Genomic DNA, 9,119 nt, shown 5'->3' with positions numbered 1-9,119 from the left:
TAGGAGGATTGCCTTGCTCTACTCTAGCTCCTCTGATTACGGAACATCAGAGCCATGTTCTTTATCTCCTCTATTTCTTTTGCCTTTTGAGCCTCTTTCAGTTGCCTTTTTAATTCTGCTATTTCTTTGTCTTTTTCTGAGGCCTTAGATTGTTTAGGCTATGTATCCCTGGACTCATGAACATAGGATGCTGTTTTTCTCAGTTCTTCAATGGGCATGGTCTCCCATTGTGGGCAATGCAACTTAAAGTAATATTGAATGGGAGTTGCACTACCCTTAACAAGCAGATGCCTGACATGTTGGCATGGGACGAGAGCTCGAGATCTTGATGTTGTTCAGACCAAGAGGCTAGGTTGGGGTTGTTTCTAGTCTCAGCAATAAACTTTGCCTTCTCACTAGGAGTGTAAAGCTCAGATAACAACAACTCAATGTCCTCAAAGTTTGGACTGTATAACCTGACAGCCCTTTTATATTCTTTTATTGAATTATGTGGGTTTGTGTAGAACTTGGGAAACCTCCTCTTTAAAATCTCAAGATTACCCCCAGAGAATGGTTTGTAGCCCTTTACATGCACAATCCCTGAGTCTGTTTGAACTGCAGTCCTGTCCATGATAGGTAAAATGGTGACAGGAGCTGCTTCAGCCCCTATAGCTTGTTGTTCAGTGGTGGTAGTGCCAGTGGCCTTTTGTTTACTATCCTCCTTCTTTGGCAAAACTGTTCCCTCTATAATCTCTAGCTGTATGATAGTTTGTGCATCTAGCTCCTTGCCTTCCCTAATTTGTTTGTTTATCTCAATTAGAGTTTTCATTTGTTCAATTAGTGTTTCCAAAGCCAAATTTGTCACTTCTGCTTTTTCAAATGTAAAATTCAAAATATTTCCAAATATCATGAAGGCCCCATAAAATGACACTGTCATGGCCATCCCTGATGGTACAAAGGCCAGAGCTTCACCTAGGGGTATGGTCAGCCATTGACATGAATCATAGACCCTGATAATTTCCATGAAGTACTGAGGGATTGTCATAAACCAGAGAGTTGAACATGCCCTCCAAAGAACATACAACAGTACTGCAGAGCACCCCAGAGGAACAATCACCCTATTAATCAAGTTGGCCATAATAAAGCTTTTCACTCTCAGGTTCAGAAAAAGAAATTCTAGGCTGGCTGGCCAAACTGTAGGATTAGGGAAACTGTAAGATGACAGGGGTCAGTGACAATCAAGTCTTCCTAATCCCTGGTCTTTGGAGACACACACACACACACACACACACACACACACACACACACACACACGCAGGCTTGACTGAATGGGAGGGGCTGGAGCTTGTGGAAGTGCTCCTTCACCTCCCCCCTTCCACTAAGCAGTTAGAAGTCAGTTGACAGTTTGGTAATGGTGGACAATCTGGCTTGATAACTTCTGGGCTTAGATGATCAGTGGGGAAAGGCTAAACTCCTTATAATGATATCTTTCTCTTAATTATTTCCCCACAGGACAGAATAGGGGAAGCTTGATGTCTTAGAAGCAATTTCCTGGCTCAGAGGTTAGGGTCAATTTCAGAGTCACAAGTAGGAGGAACTTGGCTTGTGAAGATTGTGAATATATCCCCAAAATATCCGTATCTAGACATTATTCCTAATTGATAATGGTTTAGTGATATCTGGGAATGGGAAAGGGAAAATGGTTTAGGATTGATAGGTAAGGAAAAACTACATAAACAGTTATGTCAAAAGCAGCCCCTCCCCTCCAAGTGGTAAAAGTATCTTGAATGGCTGATCCCCTCTCTAAACCTATAAATATTCTTCTTCTAAACCTAGATAGCTAAACTAAGGTAGACTGTGGTATTGCTTGAAGGTCTAACAAAAGTAAAACAGCTTTGGTTGCCAGTGATTAATGGCTCAGTTCAGAGCCACGCAGATTATCCTTCTCTCAGATCCAAGAGCAAAGAGTCAGGAATAGGATCAGGTCCAGGACCCAGGATCCAGGACCCAGCAAGACTGAAGACCCCAGACTCTGCAAGCAGGGAGACCTGCTTTTTATACCAGGACTCCAACTGCCTTTAACTGTCCCCTCTCTTGGAGTTCTGGTGGGCACTATGGAATTCTGTGCTGCAGCTTGAACTCCTCTCAGCAATATGGATCCCACAAAGGTGAGAGATATTTTTCTAAAATTATGGAATACTTCATGAATTTGCATGTCATCTTTGTACTAGAGCCATGCTAATCTTCTCTGTTTCATTCCAATTTTAGTACATGTGTCACCAAAGTGAGAACACAATCAATATCACTCTAATATCAGTTCACTATTCAATATGAAGAGGTTATATATTGGGCAGCATGCTGCATGTAGAATATGAAGACAAATTCAATTTGTATTATCTTGGTTGAATCATTTTATCTTTCAGAGCCATAGTTTTCCTATTTATAAAATGTAAAAAAAAAAAAACTTAATACTTCTATCCACTGACACAGATTTTTGAAGCATAAATAAACCTTATGATATAGTTTATAACAGAATTGTACAAAATATAAAACTATAGAATGTGGTTTTCTAAATTTGACAGATTAAGGGATGACTAAGGAACTGAGATGAGAATGTTTAGCTGGTTTCTCTAGGAACAAGAAATTAATGATATAAAGTTTAACTTCAAATTCAAGAAGTGTGCCAAAAACGAAAAGAAGAGAGAAAGAATTATAGTAAGAGGACATCGAGAAACCTTTTTGGATATTTATCTGGGGTTTCTTAAAAAATAATAATAATAATAGAGGAGAGACATGACCAGGAATTGGTCACCACAGACACACCATTTCAATGGGAAAGAGTGAAATCTAGACAAGCTAGATTGAAAAGCCCTGCATTCTACAAGGGCCAAAGGATGAGACATAACTACCCCACAAAAGGTGAGCTGAAAATAAATCAGATTATTATTGTAATAAGTTCATGTCCTGTAATGGTAGAAATTATAGAAGTATAAATTAAATTAAGTTAGAAGTTGGTTTGTAGAAGGCTAGCATGACTGCATGCTAGGAACTCTGAGATAGAGATTCTAGAATGTAGGAGATTTTTTGCAGGAGCAACTACCAACTGTGTTCTTCCTGTCTGGGAGCTCAGAGTGGAAGGAGCTTTTCTCCGCTGATCCTGTTCCTACCAACCTGTGAGTTAGAGAAGGGAAACCTTTTGGTTTCTCTGGGAGTACCTTTCCTCACTAGAAGAACCAGCATAAATAAGACCATACACACTCTCAAAAACCTGACTAAAACATCTTAGTCCAGAGGCAGCTGTTAAAACCTAAAAGGTTTATTTGTAATGAAAAGATAGAAAAAGGAAGATTGAGGATTTAGGATACCCTAATCACTATTCTCTCTCTTCCCTATTCCCTCTCCACATGGAGAAGCCTTCGTTTTCTTAATGCTCCCTACAAACCCTTCCTGGCTCTAGCTAAAAATGCCAAAACTCCTCTATTTTCTACCTGACTATAAATGCTCCTGTTAGTTGGTTTGTTAGGATGTGGCAAGTTTAAGGTACAAGGATGAACTCTGGATGTTGGAATTCAAACCCCAGTTGGGCCGGCTCTGAGGTCTGACCCTCAGCTCTCACACAACTGCCTCTGGACCAAGATGTTTTAGTCAGATTTTTGAGAGTCTGTATGATCTTATTTAGGATGGTTTTTCTAGTGAGGAAAGGTACTCCCAGAGAAATCAAAAGGTTTTCCTTTTCTCACTCACAGGTTGGTAGGAACAGGATCAGCAGAGAAAAGCTCCTTCCTCTCTGATATCCCAGACAGGAAGAACACAGTTGGTAGTTGCTCTTTCAAAAAAATCTCCTCCATTCCAGTATCTCTCTCTCAGAGTTCCTAGTATGCAGTCATGCTAACCTTCTACAAACCAACTTCTAACTTAATTTAACTTTATTTATATTTCTATAATTTCTACCATAACATTCCATGCAAAGTATAAAATACATAATGAGAAATTATTTACCTGTTATTTTTCTAAGGTATATACAATTTGTACTCTCTAACCCAAAACACTGGCATATAGTAATGAAAGCTGAGTGTGCCTGAATGGTCCTAAAGGGTGCACTGCAGAACACAACAACAACATGAATACAAAATGAACATGAATACAACAAAACACAAGGGGAAAAAATAAAGGGAAAAAGTACTTTTTTTACTGTCATGACAGGAAGCTATCCAAGTTATCCCTGAAGGGCTGAAATAAGAGAAAAGAGGGAAACTTAGTCTATATGTGACAAAAAGAAAATAGTCCTACAAATTCAAACTATCCACAACAGAATCAGATTCTTCCAGTAGTGATAGCATTCCTAAAGTTATGACTGGATGACCATTTGGAGGCGCTATCATAGAAATTGCTTTTATAAAGTTCAGTTGGTATTTGTAAAAACTGTGTCAACAGGAAGACAGTACATGAGATAAAATAACAAAATATGGTGAAATAAATGTTTTGTCTAAAAATTTCTGACCATCCAACTTAGCCTAATTCAAGTTATTTAATGGAGTAAAATATATCCTATTCATACAGTTATTATATTTTCCAGCATTTATCTCTGGCACATAGCATTTTTTTATAAAAGCTCATGGGAGTTAATTAATTTTACTTCATTAAAATTATATTTATTTAACATAACTTGGATTTTATGTATATTGATATCTAGGCCAGAGGAGTACTTTGGAATATTATTGACCCATGAGTTTCACCAAGTGTATCATAAAATTGTGGATATTAAGAATATTATGTAACAAAAGAAAATCTATAAATGGTTATATTAATTACAAAATTTACTCTACATATATTGTATGGTAAGTATATTATTAACAAAATTTGTATATTTACCTATTCCCTGACCTTAAAATATATCAGACCTTGGCTTTGAAAAGAATTTACCAAACAAGCTACTTTTTTTTAGAGAAACTACACATATACAAATTGCTCAATGCTCTCATAATATGGGCGATATAAAAGTTCAGTAACCCACAATTCTTCAAATATTAAGAGTCACTTGGTCTGTGTTAAGAGGCAATCAAACCAGGAAGATGAGTTCAAATCCTGCTTCTGGCACATACTAGTTGCATAGTTACTACCAAGTGACTTTAACTCTCCCTACCTTAGGAAATTCTATAAGATGAGAAGTTACATAAGAATTGGACATCTATATGGCTGGAGGTAATTTCTACCCTTCTAATTCCTTACATCTATGAATGTTCAGATTAAGGAGAGTATTAATATAAGATCAAGGGAAAGCAGCTGAATTGTTCCGTTATTTTTTGCATTGGATAAGTATAGTTATGAAATCATAGCATTATAGAGTCATTTGGGGATAATTTAATAATTCCTAGTAAATGATTCATGGCTTGTGGCAAGATTTGAAATAAGGCACTCAAGATAAGAGAAAGTTTATATACTGTTTTGAAAACTTCTCAAGACAACTATCTGCAATAAACCTCCAGTACCCATTTCGGTGACTAAAAGCCTTCTTGGCCAAAGAATTCTTTCTCCTCTAACCTCTAGATGTCATTTGTTTAAACTTAATTGCCTTCTGTTCTGAAATTACACATAGATAGAATGCTTCAATTGCCCATTTCCACAATGATTAGGACCATTCAACAATCAATAGCATCCACAAGCAATTTCAAATAAGACTAAACCAATATAGTCAAGGGTATTATCTTTTTCTTTTCTTTTTTTTTAGGAGAGAGAAAGGGAGTAAAGATGAGCCACTGCCTACTCAGAGTAAGCATAAAGTCAAGAAGGGATAATAAGGATGATTTTCTTTCCTTTTTAACCAAAGAACAAGGAGAATCAAGACCACTCAATATAATAGCTCCTATCTCAACATTCACTGCAAAAAAATACTGTTAGTATTTCAGAGTCACTGATATGAAATTCATGATATAATTGTGATGAAAGATCAAAGCATTGTTTTTATTTGTCTGGAATCATGAGAAGTGTATTTTCCTATGCTTTACTCTAAGAGGAAAACAAATGGAAAGCTCCTTAATAAGCTATTCTTAGAACAATTCATTTTCATAAACTGTTCAATGAATTTCAAATATTTAAACTTGATTTGAAGGATGATGGATTTTTCTTCTTCTTGAATTTAAATTCTGATGAAAATGGTGCTTAAGCTCTTCTTGTTTGTCAAATGCTTAGAATATCAAAATACCAAAGCCTTATTCAGAGTGGGTCTGATTTTCCTATTTCTACATGTCATATTGTGGCAAGCTTGAAACATGCTATCTCTGAAGTAATATCCACAAGTTTGTTGTTTGAAAATGCAAATGAAAACCACTTGAATTATAAATAAGTATAGGCCTGACATTTATCTGAAGAATCTGATGTTTCCTTCCTAGATAGTAATCATAGGGATCTCTTTCATATATAGTTTAATGAAATTTTGGACGCATTCAATTTCTCAAGTTGAATGATTAGGGGTGCGGCAATTGTGGGGAGCATATACTTTGTCATTGTCTACTCCATACCAAGACATCCAAATGAAAAATAAAATTCAGGAAACCATCTAAATATTTTGTTCTAGCAACAGTACACAGTGATAAAGTTGGACTTGGGAGGATATCTAGATGCTTCAGTGTAAACTAACTTTTAATGTCATGAGGTCACAACTTTTACATGAAATTTTAAGAGAATGTACCTTTCATCAGTCAGTCAAAAAAAGCTTTCTAAGCATGTGTCTTCCATTTAAATCCTACATCGATTGAATAAAATAATGATAATAGTAATCGTTTATATAGAACTTTGTTTTGCTAAGTAATATTAATATGTGATTGAATCCTCTCAACAACCCTGTGATATAGATGCTATTATTATGTCCATTTCACAGATGAGACAACTGAGGCTGAGTAGATAAGTGATACATCGAGCATCACACAGCTAGTGTCTGAGGTGGGATTTGAATTAAAATCTTTCTTACTCCAAGTCAAACATTCTGGCCCACTGATCACTTAGGGGCCTCCTGGGGAAAGGAATCTATTCTGATGAGCCTAGGATCCTCCAAGGTAACTTTCCAGTCTTACCAAGAAAGAGAAGCATTAAAAAAGAGACTTTATTGTTATTGACTAAGACCTGCTTAGATAATTTTGGAGAAGTTCTATTCAGAAGCATTCAACATACATGAAGAATATATAAATTCATAAACTCGCTTTCCGTGAAAATCACAATTAGTCCATCTTTTAAATGATTATCATCATATGTTTCTATGGCAAGATAGAAAAATCACCTGATGGCATAGCCACTGGTGATGAGCCTGTCTAAACTTAACTAGACTGGTCTTTGAATAAAGAGCCCTACCGTGAATCATTCTGCATTTAAAGCCTTCCCAATTTGTCTATGAAAAAATGTCTCATTTCTTAATTATATAGAGAACTGACCCAAATAGACAAAAATAAGAATAGTTTTCTAATTGATAAATAGTCAAAGAATATGAATAAGCAGTTTTCAGAAAAAATAAATTAAGGCTATCAACAATCAATTTTTAAAAATATTCTAAATCATTATTGATTAGAACAATTAAAATTAAAACAACTTTGAGGTACCACTCCACACTAACATGGCTAACATGACAGAAAAGGAAATTACAAATGCTAGAGGAAAAATGAAAAACAGGGACACTAATGCACTGTTGGTAGAGTTATGAACTGGTTCAATCATTCTGGGAAATAATTTGGAATTATGCCCAAAGGGTTATAAAAATTTTCTATCCAGGAACTCTAAGTTACCTTAATAATACAATGATTTCTTGGAATAGTGCTTTCAAGGAAGAGTGATATGTGGAAATTTTTAAACATACAGATGAAAGCATGTAATTGCATATTGTTTTAATAAAGTAATAGTATTATGAAGCATACAACATTCATATTCAGCCACCTGGAATGTATGATCATGTTTTCTGAAAATAATCAAATAATCAAAGCAACTGGCATGAAGGCAATGTCCAGTAAGGCTAAAGGAGTTCTTCAACCCTCTGAACAAATGCTGGGAGGTTTATTCCTCTAAAATCATAGCAGCTGACCAATATCTTGACCTGCTTTCTGACAACTATGAACCTCAAACGATTGAGTAATGATAAGATGAATTATTCTTTTAGACTTGACTTTAATGACCAAAGTGAAGTGCATATTATAAGAATTTTGGAAGAGAATGACTATGTCATCAGAAGTAAGAAAGGTACACATTTAGTTCTAATAAAATATGTAAAAGATAGTAAGATGTTGTAGTACAGTGATGGTGAACCTATGGCATGGGTGCCAAATATGGAATGTAGAGAGTTCACTGTGGCCTCTTCCCTTCGTACCTGCTCTCCAGTTCATTACTAAAAAGGCAGAGGGACTAGGGAGGAGATGCTCTCTTCCCCCCCTCTACCTTGCCTGATGACATTTTTTCACATGACCTGCCTCTCTGCCTTAGCAGCTCAATGGGAGGGCACAGGGGATAAAATGGGCAGCTCACAGGTGGCAGAGCTGGAGGGGAGCAAAGTGCTCAGAATACTCCCCAATTCCTGTCTTCACTTGCTGAGGACATTCCTTACTTCACCTACCTCTCTGCCCAGCAGGCCAATGGGAGCACTTTCTCCCTCCCCTATGTGGGATAAAGGGGTGGGGCAGGCACCTGTGGCGCGTGGTGGTAGGGAGGGGCATGGCATGCAGTCTGGGGGGCACTAGCACCCCATCTTTAAAAGGTTTGCCATCACTGGTGTAATAGATAGATAATTGGACTTGGAGTCAAGAGGACCTGAGGTTGAATTCTCCCACAGCTTCTTACTAGTTGTGTGACATTGGAAAATATAAGTAAACTAGCTAAAACTTTATTTCCACATTTGTCAAATAAAAATAATACCTCAGCAAGTTGTTGTAAGGACCAGATTTGATATTATGTATAACATACTTTGTAAATAATAAGGTGGTGTATAAGAGGTAGCTATTACTAGTGTTTCTGTGTTTACACAAAAATTATAAAACAAATATCTGAAAGATCCAAGAAATGATAGGCATAATTCTGACATAATTAGTGAATGTGAATGTGATGAACTCATCCATAAAACAGAAGTGGATAGCAGAATGGATTAAAAACCAGAAGCTTACAATATG

General features: G+C 36.5%; 1 non-coding gene across 1 annotated transcript; it reads right to left on the bottom strand.

Annotated features, from left to right (window-relative positions):
• Positions 1-2,164: 2,164 nt before the first annotated feature.
• Positions 2,165-2,273, bottom strand: LOC123232683. The gene has a single exon (XR_006505210.1). It is a non-coding gene; the product is annotated as a U6 spliceosomal RNA (small nuclear RNA).
• Positions 2,274-9,119: the final 6,846 nt, after the last annotated feature.

Source organism: Gracilinanus agilis, chromosome 1 (assembly GCF_016433145.1).
Source record: "Gracilinanus agilis isolate LMUSP501 chromosome 1, AgileGrace, whole genome shotgun sequence".
In the NCBI taxonomy this organism is placed as follows: domain Eukaryota; kingdom Metazoa; phylum Chordata; class Mammalia; order Didelphimorphia; family Didelphidae; genus Gracilinanus; species Gracilinanus agilis.
The sequence above is the reverse complement of the archived record's forward strand: the minus strand, read 5'-3'. Positions and strand labels throughout refer to the sequence as shown.